We start from the raw sequence: 9,526 nt of genomic DNA, 5'->3' as shown, positions 1-9,526 counted from the left end.
CCTTTTGAAATTAACGAAGATATGGGCACGATCTACATTTTTTGGAATTACAAATTTCTGTGGATGAATACAGAGGATTTCGAAATACATTTACAGATGGGTCACGGACGCATTTTTAATTTACTGTTTCCCTGAAGCCATTTGAGAACAACTGGGCCGGCCGGAGTGGCCGAGCGGTTCTAGGCCCTACAGTCTAGAATCGCGTGACTGCTACGTTCGCAGGTTCGAATCTTGCTCGGGCATGGATGTGTGTGATGTTCTTAGGTTAGTTAGGTTTAAGTAATTCTAAGTTCTAGGGGACTGGTGACCACAGCAGTTAAGTCCCATAGTGCTCACAGACAACTGGATAGCGAAAAGAACATGCGAATCGAAAATATGTGTTTTATTTTTTATGCTACAAATACAACATATTCCGAAAAAGTACTTAGGAACTTCGCTTCCTCTACAAACAATACGTTCTTGCAGCAACATGTAACGCCGGAAATGCATATCCTCCTATTTCCATCTATTGTACTATAAATTTTTTTCCTTATTTTGTTACCTGAAGATATGACGTTTCTTTGTCTTTGTATGTTGTAATTGTTTTACTATTTATATATACATGCATTTATGTCGATGTATAATTGGTTTGTTTTGTAAATACTATTTGTATTTTTACGCTGGGTCTTGCCTAGGGAAAACTATGCTACCGAACGAATACATCGATAGGTCGTGTGGAGAACCAAAGTGTTTAGGATCTTTGGTAGTGTGAACTCGGCCGCGTGGAGCGCGGCTAGAGCAGAGTCTGGCTGGAGGAGGGCAGTGGAGCAGGTGTGTTGTGTGACGCTCCCGCGAGTTGCCGCGCTTTCGGGGTTTGGCAGCATGGAATTGCGCTCGACTTGCTATGTTAGTTTCTGACATGGTGTCGCGGACGGAAGCGTTAGCTGGCACACATCAAGAGCCCGTTTCGCCTGGTGGCCGTGTCGAGAAGGAGGCGCGCCAACATCCAGCTTCTGCAACAGCGACGGCCGACAATGAGTGACTCGCCACCTCCTCGATCGACGACTTCAAACCTTCAATCAACCAACAAGGAAGACTGGAAGCACGTAAAGTATTAGAACTGTATGGCAGACCTCAGCTTTTCAAACTGTAAAATCTTCCTCACTAAATTACAGCAACGTAGCATGAACCTTTGTTGCTCATTGTCCCAATTGCATTACCAAGCACGGTTCCTTCCTTTTCCGGAATGAACCCGAGTGTCTTTGAAATTCAAATGCCAGCATTAAAGTAATATCATGCGATTTCACTGCTTTAATTTCAAAGTTCAGTTAAGGTAGTCATAGCTGGCTACAATATCTAGATTACACAAGCACAAATTAAGAGTGCGAGTTTTGTTACCGCATTTTAGCTTACCTGTGACTGCAGCTCAGCTTGGTACGTACAAAATTTTACTATTGTTAATTGTTCAGAATCATTTACTTCAAGTTCAAAGTTAAATCTCTTATTTCTAAATTGCGTAGATTCAAGTAGCTTTTGAAATGATTGTTGACGTAGCCCAAGACTAACCGTATTTTACTGAATTTCGATGTGCTTCAGAAACAAAGCTCACTATTAAGTTCAGTCACTAAATTAACTTTCAATTTTCCGGTTTTATTAATTCTTTTGCTAAATTAAGTCAGAGTGTAGTGAAATTTATTACGTCTGACAAACTTTCAGTTTTCACACTACACGTGTCAACCTTCAGTTGCCACGTTTGTAGTGCCAATTATATGTGTAATAACCTTTCTTTTTCAGTTACTATAGTAATTGTCCATAGGACTGGAGACCGTAATTCCCCCAAATCTCAAATATCTAAATACCTCTAGTTAATTGTTAACGTAGCGGCCGCCCATTTACTTTCTTTGTTAACTGTACCCCTTTTAAATATTAATTTCCACCAGTTTCATTTGCATTTTTCCTTTCATTTAGATGTAACCCTTTCCGCCCTCTTTACCGACAGATTAACTTCGGTGACGATTGCTTCTCCTAAATTTCCATTAGGTACACGCGGTTTAATTTTTCACTGCCTTTAAGGTCGATAAGTGAGGAGGAGGTTACATGTGGCGTCCTGGTGACAGGACAATCTTCGGATTTGAGGTTATTCTGGACACGTATTTTGCATTGTTCATATCGCGCAACAAAGTACTGGTTACGAACAGGCCGTTACGTCAGCGAGAATAAGTAGTGGGAGTAATCCTAATTACATTTGAGACTTGGCACTTATATTGAAAATTATTGAAATGAATGAAGGCAACAATTACCAAAATTTGGTAGACTTGGATACGGAACAATCGATCGAACAGTGGGAAACACGCACCGCGGAACCCATTGTTCAGGGGCAGGCGGCTAGCATGAAAGACGCGACCGCCGAAACGCAACAAAGAGCAGAAATGGAATTCCAAACTTTAGAATATGTTTCGGAATCGGAAGCGAAATTGAAATCTGTACCCCTTGATGACGAATACGGGGGAACATATATAGAGGAACCAGCTAAGGAAGTAAAACCGGTAGTTTCCGGGAATTTAACTGATTTATTGAAAGTTTTGATTAATGAAATCAAGAGTCAATTGGCAGAAATTAAAGCTCAGTCTGAATCAATTGATAGGAAGCTAGACAATCAGAACAAAGCTATTAATGTTGTTAACAACAATGTTGGAGTTGTTAACACAAAAGTTGATAAAATCAAAGAAGATATTGTTATGATTAATACCGAAATCGGTAATCTTAAACTGGAAATGATAGGAGTTCAGGCCGAAATTGCGAACATAAATACTCGTTTTGATTCCGAATTTAGCAGTATCGAGAAAAGTGTAGGAGAAGCAGTTGCTCCGATCATGGAGAATAGGGTGACGGAACAAATTCAATTAGTGAAGAAAGAGGATCAATAGTAGGTGGAAGCTTTAAAGGCTTTAGTATCCTAAGTAGATACCAAAGTGAGGAAGCAGGGTAATACCTGCGAAGAGAAAAAGAGGGAAGTGGAAACGCTTGCGATAACCACTTGCCAAGTAATTACGAGAGTTTCGGAATTAGAAAAGAAACTTGACGAAAAACAGAGCTATGTGCCAATCTGTGCACATAGTTCGGAATTGTTGTCGAAATAGGAGCGGTTCGACCCCTTGAAAAAAGGCGGTATACATACGACGGATTTCATTAAAAATTGTGAAAGAGTTTTATACAGATCATGGACTAATGAGAGAAAAATTTATGCTGTTATTGACGTGTTGGCTGGTGATGCCAAGCGTTGGGGCTTAAACCTGAACATTACGAACCTTACTTTTGACGAGTTTAAAAATTTGTTTCTGGCTGAATACTGGTCAGAGCTTAAAACAACAAAGTGTCTGGCGCAAATTTGTCGTATCGAGGCCTTTCGATGCGAATTCGCGCGGCTCGATGAAGGAGTTTTGTGAGGGCTGGATCCGCAAGTTGAAATATTTGCGTGATCGCCGCACAGAATCCGAAATAGTCAGGGAACTCTACAAGAAGCTTCCAGATGATACAAAACGCTACGTAGGAAGCAATTACAGGACAATCAATGATTTCCTGGGAAGAGTTGAGGAAGAGGACAACTGGCGCAACAATCGCGACAGTAGTAGAGGCCATGGTAACAACAACGGGTACCACAGCAACCACAACAATGATAACTATGGGAATAATGCATACCGCAATCTTGGCAGCAATAACAATAGTGGTTCAGGTGGTAATGGCAATCGGTACAACGCAAATGGTGAATGACGAAAATGACGGAAACCAGTATCATACTAGCGTGATATGGGCTTCGCAGAATAGTAATAACGCCAGAGGGTGGTATCAGCCGCCTCAGCAGCATCCGGGAGCGTATCAGCTGGGACGAGACAAGGAAACCATTAGCCGAGGGACCGACCGGGCGTGGAGAAATTTTGGCGGCCCAATAACAGTAGAAAACCGAGGTGTCGTCGTTATGAAAATTCCGTATGGAATAATCAACGGTGGGAGAGTGTGCCAGTGTTAGGAGAAAGGAGTGCGCCCACAAGTAGTAGATCAGCTGTAGACACGGCAGCAGGAAATACATTCACTGTCAGTGAGAACAATTTAAGCAGTGTTCCGGAAATCGATTATAAAGTGGCAGCTGTAACACCCACAGCGGAACTGGAGCTTGAGTTTAAGAATGATTCGCAAGTGTTGAGAGAAGATCAGATGTCGGATAAAACGTCCGTCATTGAGTGAGGGGATGCAGAGAGGGATGAGGTCTGGTTAAGGCAGTTCAGTCGCTTATACCACGAACTAAGAGATTATAGGGGCATGTATGGGAGAAGTGTTTATGGGGAGCGCGTGGGGATTTTCCGCGTCTCGTCCCGCAGGAAGATACTGTTTGTGAAATGATAGAAAGTTTGGGCCCTGACCGGCAGACTTTACCAGAACTAGTTGATGTTAATGTGGAGCACGAGCAAGATTCGTCGTGTTTCGTACCGCAAAAGTTGGATGTTGAAGTAGTAACGGAAAGTTCTGGCACTAACCGGCAGACCTTACCGAAAGTTATAGTGGTAGAAGTAGCCGACCCATCCGACGCAAAACTCCTGTTTAAGTATTGTGAAAGTATTGAGGAGAAAGATTACGAGAATTTTAGTGATAGCCGGACACGACTGGTAGAAAAGCACGTAGATTACAGCGTGTATGAGGTTAGAGCTGACGTTATACGGTCAGACGGTAGCAGTGTGGGTTGCGCAGATCCAGAGGAAGTAATTGCAGATACTACTGGGCACATTCCTCCAGGTAGATTGGCAGATGAGATCAATCTGACCAAAGAGGAACCAACGAAGGTGGCAGTTAGTGAATAGATAGCAAAGCAACACTCACTAGCTGACGAGTTACAGGAAAAGGTTTCGGTATTGGAGGCGGAGCTACAGAGTAAGCCTCAGGACAAACGTGTTGAAATTAAAACTGTATGTGAACAGAGGCTGAAGAAGCCGCCAGATAAGCCGGATTTAGGATCAAAGCCAGATGGTTTTTTCTGGAATGACCTGGATATAGACGAGGATTTACTGTGGGAAAATAAAGAAACAGTCGAGGATAAGTGTAGACAGATAGTAGTGTCTGTTAATATGCACGGCCTACAACTAAACGTGTTGATTGACACCGGTGCAGAATTGAGTGCTATATCTGGGAAAACATTTGAGTATTGCCTATGTATTCGACATATGTGGGGCACGATTTGAACAAGAGTTTGTCGTCGTGTCAGACTTAACTACGGAAGTAATTATCGGGTTAGATTGGCTATTAAAGTACCGTGCAGTGATTAAGTGCGAATACAAAACTTTGACATGTACGTCACAAGATAAAACAATAGCAGCTAGTTTTGACGAGGCAGGAGATGGTGAGCATAGCAAATACAGCCTATGCACATTGTTAACTGGCCGAATGCCATTGACGTAGGTATGAATTTGAACTACTGTAACGTGAGGAATCTCGGCATTGACAATAGTGTAGAAAGTGAATCGGAAACTATTGTAGACGGTGTGTCAAACGGAACACACGAACAAAGACGAGGCCTGTATGAAGTAATAATGAGGAATAAGAGTGTGTTTTCAGACAAACCGGGACTTGTGGGATGATATAAATGCAAGTTGAGTGCAATTTCGCACGAACCATTCTTCGTGAGACCCTATGCTATACCGCTGTCCAAAAAGGAAGCAGTGCAGCGGGAGATAGATAAGATGATCGAATGGAGAGTGATTAAAAGAAGTACGAGTCCATACAATAACGGTTTGGTCATTGTAGCAAAACGGGATGGTAGTGTGCGTATTGTGATTGACGCACGCACGTTGAATAGGGTCGTTCAACGCGAAACAGACAGTCCAGAGAGTATGTGGGAGATTTTGCAACGTTTTCGTGATGTTATGTTCATGACTAGCCCCGATCTGACGGCTAGTTACTGGCAAATAGATCTCGAAGAAGAATCTTGGCCATACACCGCACTCTTGTTTGCGGGCAGGTGTTATCAGTATAGAGTACTGCCGTTTGGACTTAATATATCTGTGTCCGTATTCACCAGGGCCCTAGATAAAATGGTTGGCCCGGTTTGCAGTTCAAGATTAACTGTATATGTTCATGACCTATTGTTGGGCAATGCCACTTGGCATGGCCATTGTGACCTGTCAGATGAAGTTTTTAGAGCATTGCGCCGTGGCGGAATGACTCTAAAGCAAAAGAAATGTGAATTTGTGAAGCAGGAACTGAAATCTTTTTGGGCATGTAATTACCACTGCTGGTATTACGAAAGACCCAGAGAAACTAGAGGCAATAAGGAATTGTCCTCCACCCAAGTCTAGGAAACAGTTAAAAAGTTTTCTAGGGCTCACAGGATTTTACCGTAAATTTGTAAAAGGACAAGTATTTAATGATGAAAATTTGAATAACCTAAATTGGTAGTGAACATCTGTAAGAATCTACACTCCTGGAAATTGAAATAAGAACACCATGAATTCATTGTCCCAGGAAGGGGAAACTTTATTGACACTTTCCTGGGGTCAGATACATCACATGATCACACTGACAGAACCACAGGCACATAGACACAGGCAACAGAACATGCACAATGTCGGCACTAGTACAGTGTATATCCACCATTCGCAGCAATGCAGGCTGCTATTCTCCCATGGAGACGATCGTAGAGATGCTGGATGTAGTCCTGTGGAACGGCTTGCCATGCCATTTCCACCTGGCGCCTCAGTTGGACCAGCGTTCGTGCTGGACGTGCAGACCGCGTGAGACGACGCTTCATCCAGTCCCAAACATGCTCAATGGGGAACAGATCCGGAGATCTTGCTGGCCAGGGTAGTTGACTTACACCTTCTAGAGCACGTTGGGTGGCACGGGATACATGCGGACGTGCATTGTCCTGTTGGAACAGCAAGTTCCCTTGCCGGTCTAGGAATGGTAGAACGATGGGTTCGATGACAGTTTGGATGTTGTACGGCCAGTGTAGGAGATCGCTCCCCACACCATGATGCCGGGTGTTGGCCCTGTGTGCCTCGGTCGTATGCAGTCCTGATTGTGGCGCTCACCTGCACGGCGCCAAACACGCATACGACCATCATTGGCACCAAGGCAGAAGCGACTCTCATCGCTGAAGACGACACGTCTCCATTCGTCCCTCCATTCACGCCTGTCGCGACACCACTGGAGGCGGGCTGCACGATGTTGGGGCGTGAGCGAAAGATGGCCTAACGGTGTGCGGGACCGTAGCCCAGCTACATGGAGACGGTTGCGAATGGTCCTCGCCGATACGCCAGGAGCAACAGTGTCACTAATTTGCTGGGAAGTGGCGGTGTGGTCCCCTACGGCACTGCGTAGGATCCTACGGTCTTGGCGTGCATCCGTGCGTCGCTGCGGTCCGGTCCCAGGTCGACGGGCACGTGCACCTTCCGCCGACTACTGGCGACAACATCGATGTACTGTGGAGACCTCACGCTCCACGTGTTGAGCAATTCGGCGGTACGTCCACCCGGCCTCCCGCATGCCCACTATACGCCCTCGCTCAAAGTCCGTCAACTGCACATACGGTTCACGTCCACGCTGTCGCGGCATGCTACCAGTGTTAAAGACTGCGATGGAGCTCCGTATGCCACGGCAAACTGGCTGACACTGACGGCGGCGGTGCACAAATGCTGCGCAGCTAGCGCCATTCGACGGCCAACACCGCGGTTCCTGGTGTGTCCGCTGTGCCGTGCGTGTGATCATTGCTTGTACAGCCCTCTCGCAGTGTCCGGAGCAAGTATGGTGGGTCTGACACACCGGTGTCAAAGTGTTCTTTTTTCCATTTCCAGGAGCGTATGTCGTCATCAGAACGAGGACGGTTGTTTAAATATGGTGAAAACCCGATATGACAAAAGGAGTCCAGAAGGAGAGAAATTTAGAAAGTATTACAAGATATACGATCATATCTTGTACATACGTAAGGGTGAAGACAGTCATATTTGGCGGGTATGCTGGCCCACCAAATACGTCATGGAAGTAATAGACTACTACCATTTGGCGTATGGTCACGGTGGACCAAAGAAATGTACGGAAAAACTGAGTGAAGTAGTGCATTTTAACAACATGTTAAAACGCGTTACTGACAGAGTGAAAACTTGCGATTTATGTCAGAAGGTGAACGTTACCAACTGTACGAGTCGTGGTCCTATGCAAAGTATAAGGCATAACGACACCTTTGAATTACTGTGCGTGGACTTGTACGGACCTTTGCCCAAATCATCAGGAAACTTTGCCTACATTTTAGTAGTGCTAGAAGCTTTTTCCAAGTTCATCAAACTATACCTGATTAGGAAAGCTACAGCCAAAGCGGTTTATAGCAAGCTAGTGAACGATTATTTTGTTCATATTGGTAAGCCCAAGGCGATTCTATCAAAGAATGGGGCACAATTTACTTCTAAGTTGTGGAATGAAGGCGTGGCAAGGAATGGGGTCGAAGTGATCTATATTTCAGTTTACTGTCCGGCTGGAAATCCCGCTGGGAGGTATATGCGCGAGCTAGGCCGACTTTGCCGTACCTATTGCCACCACAACCATAGGGCATGGGGCAAATATGTAGCAGTATTTGAGAGAATTATGAACACCTTGAGACATGAGTCTACGGGATTTTCTCCAGAGGAAATCCTGTTAGATGACAGAAGTAAAAGTTTAGTGGAAGAGATAAATAAATTCCCTCCACGGATTGACATTAGCATTGGTGTGAAAAAAGATCGTTTGCGTGAAGTAATGAAGCTGAAAGCCGATGCTCGCATACGTCGTCATGACGCTTAAGCGCGTTTTGCTAAGTTTGCAATCGGAGACTTAGTACTTGTAAAAGCTCATGAGAAGTCGAGCGAGATAGACCATGAAATCTCTAAGTTTAAGTTTGATTATAATGGACCATATAAATTCATTGGTATACCTCACACAAATGCTTATTGCTTAGAGTATCCAAGCTCTGGAAAGCTATTAGGTATACGGAACATTGTAGACCTGAAATTGTACCAACCAAGGATTGATTAATACCACAGAAAGGGTAATTTGTACAGTACGTAAATATAGAGTGTAAGATTTAAGGATGTGCCATAATGCGATGCTTTTGCCTGACCTAGAGGTCGTTAAAGACTTTGCCATTAATAAGTAATTGATTTTGATTACATGATTTAAGAGTAACTAATTAGTAACCAATTGAAAAATCCAAGCTGGTAGTTTAAGTTTTCAGCTGAGTCACAGTAGCTTAAGGAATGTAAATATGATTTTGTAACTAGCTGTAAGATTTCATAAACATGTGAATTACTAGTCATTGCCGATGTACTTAGACGCTGTTTTAAGTTTCAGGCTATTACATGCGTGTGATTATGGACAGTGTCGAGTTATCCACTGTGATAGTGTTAATGTACTCCTTGAGATTACTCGGGAGTGAATTTTTCCGAAAGAATTCAGTGAAACGGACGTCCAGGAAATGCCGTTACAAGGGCGAGTGAGATACAGCGTGTCACACAGGCGGGCGCAGCAATAC

The sequence above is a fragment of the Schistocerca gregaria genome, chromosome 4, assembly GCF_023897955.1.
Source record: "Schistocerca gregaria isolate iqSchGreg1 chromosome 4, iqSchGreg1.2, whole genome shotgun sequence".
In the NCBI taxonomy this organism is placed as follows: Eukaryota; Metazoa; Arthropoda; class Insecta; order Orthoptera; family Acrididae; genus Schistocerca; species Schistocerca gregaria.
The sequence above is the reverse complement of the archived record's forward strand: the minus strand, read 5'-3'. Positions refer to the sequence as shown.